This window comes from Ovis canadensis, chromosome 6 (assembly GCF_042477335.2).
Source record: "Ovis canadensis isolate MfBH-ARS-UI-01 breed Bighorn chromosome 6, ARS-UI_OviCan_v2, whole genome shotgun sequence".
Classification (NCBI taxonomy): domain Eukaryota; kingdom Metazoa; phylum Chordata; class Mammalia; order Artiodactyla; family Bovidae; genus Ovis; species Ovis canadensis.
In genome coordinates, this window is record NC_091250.1 from 129,739,506 (window position 1) to 129,751,730 (window position 12,225).

A 12,225-nucleotide genomic window follows, 5' to 3' on the forward strand; every position below is an offset into this window, starting at 1 on the left:
CAATGAATGTTCAGGACTGGCTGCAAACTGGGAAAGGTGTGTGATGGAATATTATCTATGCAGAGAAAGGAGTGAGCTGCTGACACATGCTACAACATGAGCGCATCTTGAAAACATCACGCCATGTGAAATAAGCCAGATTCAAAAGAATAGACACTGCACGGTCCCACTTATACGAAGCACCTGTAATAGAGAAAATCACAGAGGCGGAAAGTAGAATAGAGGTTACGTGGGGTGGAGGGCAGAGAGGAGTGGGGACTTGTTATCCAGTGGGTCAGAGTTTGCGTTTGGGATGGTGAAAAAAGTTTCAGAAATCAATAATGGTGATGGTTACACAGCATAGCCTGTACAGCTATTATGATTTTTAACTTTTAAAAAATAATAATTGTATTTCTTTTTGGCTGTGCTAGGTCTTCATTGCTGCACCCGCGCTTTCTCCCGTTGCGGCCAGCAGGGCCTGCTCTCCAGTTTCAGGGCCAGGGCTTCCCATCGCAGCGGCTCCTCTTGCTTCGGCTCACGGGCGCTAGAGCGCAGGCTTGGTAGCTATGGTGCATGGTCTAGTTGCCCTGTGGCACGTGGAATCTTCTCAGACCAGGGATCGAACCCATGTCCTCTGTATTGCAAGGCAGGTTCTTAACCACCGGACTACCAGCGAACTCCCTACGGTGTTTTTTTTTTTTTCCGGTGTTTTCTTAAATCTTGTTTTTCTTTCAGACAAATTGAAAGTTCATCAGAATGCAAGTCAGTGTGCTCCTGTTGGGGGTGAGATTAGAGGTGACTTTTTTCCTGTTTTAAAAACATTGATGTGCTTCATTGTATTATTGTTACAATAAACTCCATGTGCACGTAATTGCCAGCATCCAGTGAAGCCCCTTTCCCTATTACCTTCCCACCATCCACCCCAAGCCCAGATGCCTGGGACCTACACTTATCTGGGGACCACAGCTTGCAATTGACAGCTGTCTTTTCCTGTTATTCTGAGTCAAGGCAGGGAACAGGGCACACAGGTGAAACCGGCAGGCTTGACACACACCCCCACCCCACATCTTGGTGACTCAGTGGCTATGATCCCTTGCCTCCTCCCACCCCCTGCCCTGTGCAGAGCTGCCCTCAGGGTGGGGAGGAAGAGCGCAAAGAATGCCTGTTTCCTCATAGGCTCCGAGTCGCCTCCTCCACCCAGATGCAGATCCAGGCCACCCTGATGAAACCCGGTGTGCTCCCCAGCTAATGTCACAGCCCAGCAAGACCTACCGGCTTATCAGACCCACAGCTCCCAGATCAGGGGAGGAGAAAAGGCTTGGGAATCCATTTAGAGCTCTCACCATGTTTCTCCCCACCAAAGACATTCTGTTAAAGATTTTCCTCTAGGAACTTCCCTGGCAGTTCAGTGATTAGGACTCTGTGCTTCCACAGCAGGGTACACGGGTTCAATTCCTGGTCAGGGAACTAAGATCCCACAGGCCACCTTGCCATGTGGTGAGGTCAGAATAAAACCAAAACAACAACAACAAAAAAAACAACTTTCATCTAGATTCACCCCCATTTCCCAAAAGAAAAAAGCATTTATACATAGGAGGGATTTAACCTCAGACTGATACAGAAGCTGAAACTCCAACACTTTGGCCACCTGATGCAAAGAACTGACCCACTGGAAAAGTCCCTGATGCTGGGAAAGATTGAAGGCAGGAGGAGAAGGGGATGACAGAGGAGGAGATGGTTGGATGGTATCACCCACTCAATGGACATGAGTTTGAGTAAAGTCAGGGAGTTGGTGATGGACAGGGAAGCCTGGCCTGCTACAGTCCATGGGGTTGAAAAGAGTCGTACATGACTGAGTGACTGAACCTCAGAAAAGGGAAAATAATAGGAAAGAGTTGTCAACTGCACACTGCTGTTTCCAAAATAATTTTGGAACAAAGTACCTTAAAAGTTTGTTTGAACTGGTCAGAATGGCCATCATCAAAAAACCTAAAAACAATAAATGCTGGAGAGAGTGTGGAGAAAAGGGAACCCTCTTGCACTATTGGTGGGAATGTGAATTGATATAGCAACTATGGAACACAGTGTGGAAATTCCTTTAAGAATTAGGAATAAAACTACCATATGACCCAACAATGCCACTACTGGGCACATACCCAGAGAAAGCCATAATTGAAAAAGACACATACACCCCAGTGTTCGCTGCAGCACTATTTACAATAACTAGGACATGGAGGCAGCCTGGATGTCCATCGACGGATGAATGGATAATATTCACCATAAAAAAGAACACATCTGAGTCGGTTCTAATGAGGTGGATGAACCTAAAGCCTATAAGACAGCGTGAAGTAAGTCACAAAGAGAAAAACACGTCTTGAATGTTAATGCTTACATATAGAATCTTGAAAAATGGTACTGATGGACCTATTTGCAGGGCCGCAGTGGAGACACAGACGAAGAGAACAGACCTGCGGACTCAGTGAGGGAGCAGAGGAGACACTGGGAGGAACAGAGAGAGCAGCATTGAAATTTACACATTCACTTCGGTTCAGTCGCTCAGTCGTGTCCGACTCTTTGCAACCCCATGGACTGCAGCACGCCAGGCCTCCGTGTCCGTCACCAACTCCCCGAGCTTGCTCAAACTCATGTCCATCGAGTCGGTGATGCCATCCAACTATCTTGTCCTCTGTCCTCCCCTTCTCCTCCCGCCTCTAATCTTTCCCAGCATCAGGGACTTTTCCAGTGAGTCAGTTCTTTGTATCAGATGGCCAAAGTATATGAAAAATAGACAGCCAGTGGGCATTTACTGTATGACTTGGGAGCTCAAACTGGTGGTCCGTGACAAACCAAGAAGGGAGGGATGGGGTGGGACGGAGGTTGAAGAGGGAGGGGACATATGTATTCCTATGGCTGATCCATGTTGATGTATGGCAGAAACCAACACAACATTGTAAAGCAATTATCCTTCACAAAAGTAAAAAAAAAAAAAAAAGTTCGTTTGAAACAACCCAAGTAGTCACTGCCAGATGAATGGGTAACAAAATGCAGCATAGCCATACCATGGAACGTTATTCTGTCAAAACCCTGGTATATATGAAGATGTGTGCTAATGTGCTCAGTCGTGTCCGACTTTTTATGACCCCGTGACCTGTAGCCACCCAGGTTCCTCTGTCCCTGGGGATTCTCCAGGCAGGAATACTGGAGTGGGTTGCCATGCCCACTTCCAGGGGTCTTCCCAACCCAGGGATCGAACCCAGGTCTCCCACATTGCAGACGCATTCTTTACCATCTGGGCCACCGGAGAAGCCCTCAAAAGAAGGGGCCAATGGTCAGTGAAAGAGGTCAGACACCAAGGGCCACGTAACTGCAGGACTCCATTTATCAGCACTGTCCGAAGGAGCAAATCAATAGCAGCAGAAAGTAGACTGATGGCTGCCCAGGGCTGGGGGAGGAAGGGATGGGGAGTGACTGCTAATGAGTACAAGGTTTCTCCTGAGCGTGAGGAAAAGGTTCCAGAACTATTAATAGATCATGAAAGCGCAGTCGTGTCCACTCTTTGCAACCCCATGGACTGTAAAAGTATAGCTGAAAGGAGTGAATGTGGAAAACAGTTTGTGAATGTACCGAGATGACCACCTTGAGTTATTTGTGATCCTCCAGGCCAGGGGACCCACTCCAGTGTTCTTGGGCTTCCCTCGTGGCTCAGCTGGTAAAGAATCCGCCTGCAATTTGGGAGACCTGCCTGGGTTCAACCCCTGGGTAGGGAAGATCCCCTGGAGAAGGGAAAGGCTCCCCACTCCAGTGTTCTGGCCTGGAGAAGTCCACGGACTGTGTAGTTCACGGGTTGCAAAGAGTCGGGCACAACTGAGCAGCTTTCATTTTCATCACTTTTTCCAACCCATGGAAACCCTCTTCAATGACTGCGTCTTGAGTCGTTCTGCTGCGTGGATTTTCTGTTACAAATCCATTGTCACAGAGATGACTTTATCACAAGAAGTGAGGGAACTTCCCTGGCCATCCAGTGGTTAAGACACCGAGCTTCCAATGCAACGGACATGGGTTTGATCCCTGGTCAGGAAACTAAGGTCCCACATGCTGCATGATGTGACCAAATATTTATATTATATTATATATATTATATAAGATACATATATATATATATATATAAAAGAAGCGAGAGAGCTCACTTGTCCACTGAAGGCAGAACATTCTGTCAGGGACCAAGGACTGCTAGGGTGGGGTAGACCCAGCACATGTGGCCTGCCCTGCCCTCGGGCGAAGGGCCGACGGGGTGGGCCAGGCACAGACCACGTTGGCTGTGCGCTCAGCTGGCCTTCCGCGTCTGCATGTAGCGTGGCTGCTGGGCGGTGCTGGCTTGGGCATGTCAGTCCTGCTGTCCTGGGAGGCCGTTCTGCCTGCCCCTCCCTAGATCCCTAGAATCCTACTCTGTCCACAGTGCCGGTGGGAGTGGATTCTTGGGGTCCAGTGTGAACCGGAAACTGCATGTCACCCTGGGAACAGCGGGGAGCAGTCGGTTGAACCCAGCAGTGGACCCACAAAAAGGAAACCCCGAGGAGAGGCTCTCTGAGGGGCGGGGCCCTGGCTGCTGTCTGCAGTAGGGAAAGAACAGCAGGGGTAGGAGAGAGGATCCACTCTGAAGCAGCGGCTCCAGGGAAACGTCCATCCTGCTGAAGGTCCAGGTGCTCCAGGGGTGTGGTGGCTGTGGCCCCAGCAGCCGCAGGGGACAGGGTCCCAGGCATGGAGCTGTCCCCTGTCTGTCTCGCCTCCCTGGCAGACCGGGAGCCCCTGGGTCCTGCCAGCCATTGTGTGCACCAGGCTGAGCTGAGCATGGGGACACATGCAATCATGAGTGATGCTGAGTGCGTGTGAGTGGGTGACTGCCAGGGGCGCACAAAGCAGAGTCATGGGGAGGGGGAGAGGGTACAGCTCGTCCAGGGCTGGGAACAGAGCCGGCAGGCCTGCTGGCGGGCTGCAGGGGGCCCTTCCCCTCTCCAGCCTCCGCCCAGGCTTCTGCAAGCTCTGCAGGGCCGCCCAACCCTCAGCGGCCAGGAGGCTCAGTCCAGGCTGCCTCTCTCAAGATCGCCCGCTCCCCCCATCCCCTCCCGCCTCTCCCCACACCCTCTGGGCGCTGTGTCCTCGTGTCTCTGTCTCCAGCTCCATCTGCGGGCTTCCATCTCTCCCTCCCCCGCCCTCTGTCTGTCTCTGTGTCTCTCTCTGCCTCTCTCACTCACCTCCCCCTGGAAGGAAGGGCTTGGGCTTTCTGGCAGCCACAACCTGGGAGCCTAGCCTCCCCTCCCAGTGCCTGTTCTCTGGGGAGCTGTCTCTCCTCACGTCCGATGCCGCTGATTGTCTGCATCAATTTTACGGGGCCTCAATGCATGCATTCAGGTGGACTGGGTTGGGGACTGACGGGATAATTACAGAGGGTGCCAGCAGCCAGCATGGCTGGCACCAGGGTGCCCCGGGAGCAGGAATGCAGAGAGGAGCTGCCTGCTCTGGACACCCCCGTGAGCCTGCCCACGGAGCCTGGGGCTCCAGAGAGCCCAGACCAAGCATCTGCAGGAGCGGAGCCTTGCTGACTGCTCGCAGCCGCACCCAGCACTGCGGGGGGCAACACTGCAGTCACAACCCATCTCACTGATGGGAAGACTGAGGCCACACGGCCCAGTAAGAGCTCTGGCCGGCTGCCAGGACTCCCCTGCCCATGGGTTGTCTGGGCGGCGGAGGGCCCTACTCGCCTCTCAAGTGAGAAGGCCTGGTAGCTGGGGGTGGGGGGGCTGTCCACCCTTCAGACACTGCGTCCCCTGAAGCTTGCATTACCACCTAAGAGGCTCGACCAAGTAACCTCCCGGAGCTGAGTTCTCTCCCTGAGAACTCTTGAGTCTGACAGAAAGACACTAAAACGTTCTCATTCACTCATTCATTCCCTGCGTGAACACTCACTAAAAAGTGAAAGCGAAGTCGCTCAGTCGTTTCCAACCCTTTGCCACCCCATGGACTGTAGCCCACCAGCCTCCTCCGTCCGTGGGATTCTCCAGGCAAGAGTACTGGAGTGGGGTGCCATTTCCTTCTCCAGGAGATCTTCCCACCCCAGGGATCGAACCCGAGTCTCCCGAATTGCGGACAGACGCTTTACCGTCTGAGCCACCAGGGAACACTCATTGGACCTTCCCAATCCCCAGGCATGCACTGGGCCCTGGGGGCCAGTAAGGGAGCCTGGACTGAAAAAATGGTCCCAGGGGAAGAAGCCCTGGGCATGACCCTCCAAGGCCCAGCCCAAGGCCGCTGCTTTCTAAACCCCTTGCCTCACCCCTCCCCAAGCCCCGACCCCTCGGGCCTTCCTTCTGGCCGAGGGCACCGGCTCTCACTGTCTGTCTGTGTCCCCTGGCCCGCGGCCTTGCGGGCGCAGCAAGAGGGCCTGCCCCCAGCAGCAGCTCAACGGTGCTGTTTGTGTAAGAAGTGACGACAGCGTCTTTTAGGTGAACCGCCTGGTAAACAGGGAGGGTTCACGCAGGGGTGACCGGTTGTGAACGCACTGCAGATGGGTGGGGGCGGGAGGGGTGGCGTCAGGAGGCCTGGGCGGTGGCCTGGGCTGGGAGCGTCCCCAGCTGGGGGGCCCTGCCCTCCGGGGATGACCTTGGCCTTTCCTGGAGGCCGGCCACCCCGCCCCCCACCGGCAGAGCCTAGGGACGCACCCCAGCCCCTGCCCCTGACCCGGGAGGTGTTCAGAGACGGGGGAGACTCAGGTTCAAAGAAGAAATCCGTGCAGATCCGCAGCTTCTCAGGAGCCGCGGGGATGTGGAATCCAGCTGCGGCTGACCTCCCAGTGACGGGAGGCACCTCCCTGTAGACAGAGGAGCAGCCGCAGCCTCGCTCCCCCGCTTGGAGACAGCTGCCTCCCTGCAAGCCCAGTGCAGTGCGGTGCGGACCCGCGGGGCTGCCCGCTTGGCCAGGTCCCGCCCGTGGGAGGGGGCGGACCCAGCCCTCCGCGAGGCTGGGCCGGCTTCCAGCGTGGGAACCGGCTCCCACCCACGCTGCCGGCGCCCTTTCCTCCCCTCCTGGGCCGGCCGGCCGGCCAGCCACGGCTCCCTGGGTGGGCTGGACAGCAGGGTGGGAGTGACAGCCCCAGGGAGGCGGAGCGCCAGCGGGGCAGCCCGGGCCCACCCTCCGTGCCCGGCCCTCCCCCTCCTCCCGCTCGGGCTGTGTGTGTCCCCGCCGAGCTCGCTCGTGTGTGAAGCCGCCAGGGTCCGACCCGCTCTGACCTGTTTTCCTGGCAGCCACCGGCAGGGCTGGGTCAGGCCAGCCCTGGGTGTCCTGCCAGAGCGGAGGTGGCCCAGGGGTCAGAGCTGCGGTCCTCTGCCCTCCTGGCCAGGGTGCACACCGGCCCCTTCGGCAGCTGAGAAGTCTCCCATCCTGGTCTCTCTTGTCAAGCTCCCCACCCAGCTGGCAGGACCCTGAGAGAACAGCACAGCCCTCAGGAATCTTCTGGACTGCCCCCCAGACCGGATCAGTCTAGCCACTCAGCCCCCACTGGATGGTCATTATGGGTTAGCCCCGTCTCTGGCCATCCTGGCTACAACCAGGCCCCCAACCTTGGGCAGGCTTTGCTTTGCCCTTTCAGGGAGGCTTTCTCCTAGGAGAGGGGAAAGTGAAACAGTGAAGTGCAAGTGCTGGTCCCCCAGTCCTGTCCGACTCTTCTATGATCCCATGAATGGTCAAGGGGTCTTCCCAGATGCCCCTGTACCCATTTTACAGGCCTCCCTGGTGGCCTCGTCTCTTGTGTCTCCTGCCTTGGCAGGCGGGTTCTTTACCACTCGCGCCATCAGGCAGGCAGGCAGTGCAGCTCAGTCGTGTCTGACTCTTTTGTGACCCCATGAACTGTGGCCCGCCAGGCTCCTCCATCCACAGAATTTTCCAGGCAAGAATACTGAATCTGTTTGCCATTTTTCACTCCAGAGGACCTTCCCAACCCAGGGATGGAGCCTGCCCCTCGACTTCTCAGTGGCACCAGCGGTAAAGAACCTGCCTGCCAAAGCAGGAGACGCAAGAGACGAGGCCACCAGGGAGGCCTGTAAAGTGGGCACAGTGGCGTCACCCTCCTTACGCGACTGCTGTGAGGAGCACTCCAACCGTGCCTGGTCCAGGGTAAGTCTGCTGTTTGCTGATCAAAGGAAATTGAGCTTCTGAGGGGTCAGCTGAGCTGCTGGGAGGAACAGGGCACCCTGAGCAATCGCAGCTGAGGCTGTTGGATTTGGGCCGTGTGGTGGCAGCCAGGCCTCCTCCCATCTTGAAGTGACCACTGGGCCCCCTCACTGGACCTCTCCAGAGGCCCCTCTCTGCCTGACCCACACGAGTCTGGAATCCCCATGCCTCACATGTCCTGATTTAAAGTGACCCCCCCACCCCAGGGCTTCCCTGCAATGTAGAAGACCTGGGTTCGATCCTTGGGTCAGGGGAGATCTCTGGAGAAGGGAATCGCAACCCATTCTAGTATTCTTGCCTGGGAAACCCCATGGACAAAGGAGCCTGATGGGCTACAGTCCCTGGGGCCACAAAAGAGTCAGACACAACTTAGTGACTTAACAACAAACCAGTGAAGCCCATTTTATAGATTCGGCAACTTGGGGCACAGAGAGGTAAGGAAGCTTCCTCAAAGTCACCCTGCTGGTTTGGCAGAACTGAGGTGGAAACAGGCCACCCAGTGCCAAGTCCACGTACTGCTGCCCGGCTCCTTCACCGAGCCCTTTGCTCATCACCGAGGACCAACTCAGCCTAGAATCAGAACCCAGAGCAGGGAGGGCTGGCGTGGGGCCTGGAGCACTGGGGTCGAAGCTGACAGTCTGGCCTCCATGGTCCAGCATCCTGCTGGCTGTGTGGCTCTAGGCAAGTTGCTTAACCTCTCTGGGCCTCAGCTGTCTGCATTCTAGAGTAAGAAGGAGGTGGTACCATGCACTCAGCTTGTACCGAGCACCTTTTTTGTGCCAGGCCCTGTTCCAGCACCAGGAACATGGGTGGGATGAGGGCAGGCCTGCCCCCCGGGGAGGTGGGGAGGACCACCCGAGGGCAGCAGACGGCCCTGTCCACCCCAGCCAGGACACATACTTTCAGAGGCACACAGCCCTGTTTAACGCTCCACAGAAGTGGATGTGCTCAGCCGTGTACAACTCTTTGTGACCCCATGGACTGTAGCCCACCAGGCTCCTCCATCCGTGGGATTCTCCAGGCAAGAATACTGGAGTGGGTAGCCATTCTCTTCTCCAGGGGATCATCCCCACCCACGTGGGGTGGATGGAACCCGCGTCCCTGGTGTCTCCTGCATGGCAGGTGGATTCTTCACCACCGGCACCCATCGAGACTCCACAGGGCCCTGCTGATTGTGCCTGAGGACGGTGCACCCCAGGGGCAGGGGGACTCCAGGTGGGAGGTGGCGCGGAAGCAAAGGAAGGCGGCTGGACAGTGGGCAGCACAGGGACAGCCCAGGGCCAAGGTGCCCCTCCTCTGGGGGCTGTGCTGGGAGCCCTGGGGTGGGTGTGTCCTCATTGCGTCCCTGGGCGGGGGGAGGGGAGGAGGTGACAGATGGCAGTCAGGCTGGCAAGCCCTGGGCATGATGCTCGGTGCAGGAACCCCGATCTGACGGCTGCCCCAGGAGTTCCCTGGCCTGTCAGCCGGTCAAACCCACCTGGCTGCACAGGTCCAAAGCAGAAACAGCCATGGGTCCCAGCTGAGAACTTCTGTCCTTTGCTTTTAGAATCACTTTCTCTCTAAATATAAGAGTGATACACTGGGGACTTTCCTGGTGGTCTCGTGAGCAGCGGAGGCTCCGCGTTCCCAGTGCAGGGGGCCTGAGTTCCATCCCTGATCAGGAAACTAGATCCCCCATGCCACAGCTAAAGACCCCACATGCTGCAATGGAGCTCGAAGATCCCGAGTGCCAGAATGAAGACCTGGCACGCCCAGCTAAATCCATGAAAATAAATATTTTTCAAAGAAGGGTTTCCGGGGTGGCTCAACAGTAAAGAGTCCACCTACAAGACAGGAGACACAGGGGAATCAGGTTCAATCTCTGGGTGGGGAAGGTCCCCTGGAGAAGGAAATGGCAACTGACTCCAGTGTTCTTGCCTGGAGAATTCTAAGGACCGAGGAGCCTAGCAGGCTACAGTCCATAGGGTCACAGTCAGACGCGACTAAGCAGACACACACTCGTTTAAAAGGGGGACACTTGTTTGATGTCAAACTTCAGTTGGAAAAGCTAGAAAGACACCAAACTCATCCAAAAAATCATGTAACCACTTGATCCGGCCCTCTAGTGACAAACCATATGAATATGTGGACAGTCAGCCCACCTTGGGCATTTCCTGTACAATTTTCAACATAGCTGGGATCAAGCTGTACCTGGAATTTTGTGTTCAGCTCTTCTCACATAACATATAACATGCTAGCATCTAAAATCATTACAACTTCTTCCCGATCACAAAATTGCAATCTGCTCATGGCAAAAAGAAACAAATCAGGCACCATCAGAGACGTGCAACAGAGAAAGTCCATGGGAAAAGAGAAAGTGAAAGTGCCCCCACAGTCTCCAGCCAGAAGGCAACTACCTGGAAGGTCACAACGGATAGGTGCGTACACTCCCCTCACCAGAGCAGACCAGTGCTGGCTTCAGGATCAGGGCGGCTGGCTTCAGATCCCTCTGCCACAGGCAGCTCGTTACTGACCCCTCTGGGCGCACTGTTTTGTAAAGCAGGCTTGATCAGAGAGACCTACCCCATAAGGTTGCTGGAGGAATTAGCGAATGAATGAAAAGTATTTCCATAAGTGACTGAAAACAGGTAAGTGCTTAGAAGAGTACACAGTAAGTGCTCAATCAATGTCAGCTTGTGCAGCAAACACCCAGCAGACGCTGCGGTGCACTGCCATGGCATGCCAGGTAATAACTTTACAGCCATAACTCAATTTATCTTCCCAGAACCCCCACACAGTAGATACATTTAAAAAAAAAAGTTTTTAATTGAAATACAGTTGCTATAGAATATTATATAAGGTTCAGGTGTGCAATGCAGTGACTCACAATTTTCAAACATGATACTGCATTTATAGTTATTATAAACCACTGCCTGCATTCCTTGTGTTGCACAATATACTGCGTAGCTTATACCTGGTGTGTGTGTCTGTGTTAGTCGCTCGGTCGTGTCCGACTCTTTGCAGCCCCATGGACTGTAGCCCGACAGGCTCCTCTGTCCGTGGAATTCTCCAGGCAAGAACACTGGAGAGTCGTTTCCTTCTTCAGGGGCTTCCTGCATAGCTCAGTCTGTAAAGAATCTGCCCGCAGTGCAGGAGACCCGAGTTCGATTCCTGGGTCAGGAAGATCCCCTGAAGAAGGAAATAGCAACTCATTCCAGTATCTTTGCCTGAAGAATCCCATGGACAGAGGAGCCTGGTGGGCTACAGTCCATGGGGTTGCAAGAGTCAGATACGACTGAGTGACTAAACCACCACCAACATTTCCTTCTTCTGGGGATCTTCCTGACCTAGAGATCGAACCCCAGTCTCCTGTACTGCGGCGGATTCTTTACCCTCTGAGCTATCGAGGAAGCCCCAGCTTATAGCTATTTCATACCTAATACTTTGTACCTGTTACCTCCCTACCCCTGTACGGCCCCTCCCCCCCGTGAGGAGAGGGACACCGTGGGGTGGGCTCTCATTACCCGAATTTTCTAGATGTGGGAACAGAGGCTGAGAAAGGGCCGCGTCATCTGCTGCTAAGTCGCTTCAATTGTGTCCGAGTCTGTGAGACCCCATAGACAGCAGCCCACCAGGCTCCTCCATCCATGGGATTCTCCAGGCAAGAACACTGGAGTGGGTTGCCATTTCCTTCTCCAATGCATGAAAGTGAAAAGTGAAAGTGAAGTCGCTCAGTCATGTCCGACCCTCAGTGACCCCATGGACTGCAGCCCACCAGGCTCCTCCACGCGTGGGATTTTCCAGGCAAGAGTGCTGGAGTGGGGCGCCATCGCCTTCTCTGTCTATCGGTGCAGTGGAACGATATTCCTCCCTTATAAGGAATGAACCACTGACACGCGCTTCGATGTGGATGAGCCTGGAGAACGTGAAGCTTAGTGCGAGAAGCCCATCACAGATGGCCGTGTACCGTGTGAGCCCACTCATAGTATGTTCCTGTGTCGTTTAGTCTCTAAGTCGTGTCCAGCTCTTTTGTGACCCCATGGA

General features: G+C 54.9%; 1 long non-coding RNA gene across 1 annotated transcript; it reads left to right on the forward strand.

Annotated features, from left to right (window-relative positions):
• Positions 1 to 2,206: 2,206 nt before the first annotated feature.
• LOC138442755 (uncharacterized) lies at positions 2,207 to 2,986 on the forward strand. The gene is made up of 2 exons (XR_011257873.1): positions 2,207 to 2,327; positions 2,414 to 2,986. It is a non-coding gene; the product is annotated as an uncharacterized lncRNA (long non-coding RNA).
• The last annotated feature ends 9,239 nt before the right edge of the window (positions 2,987 to 12,225 follow it).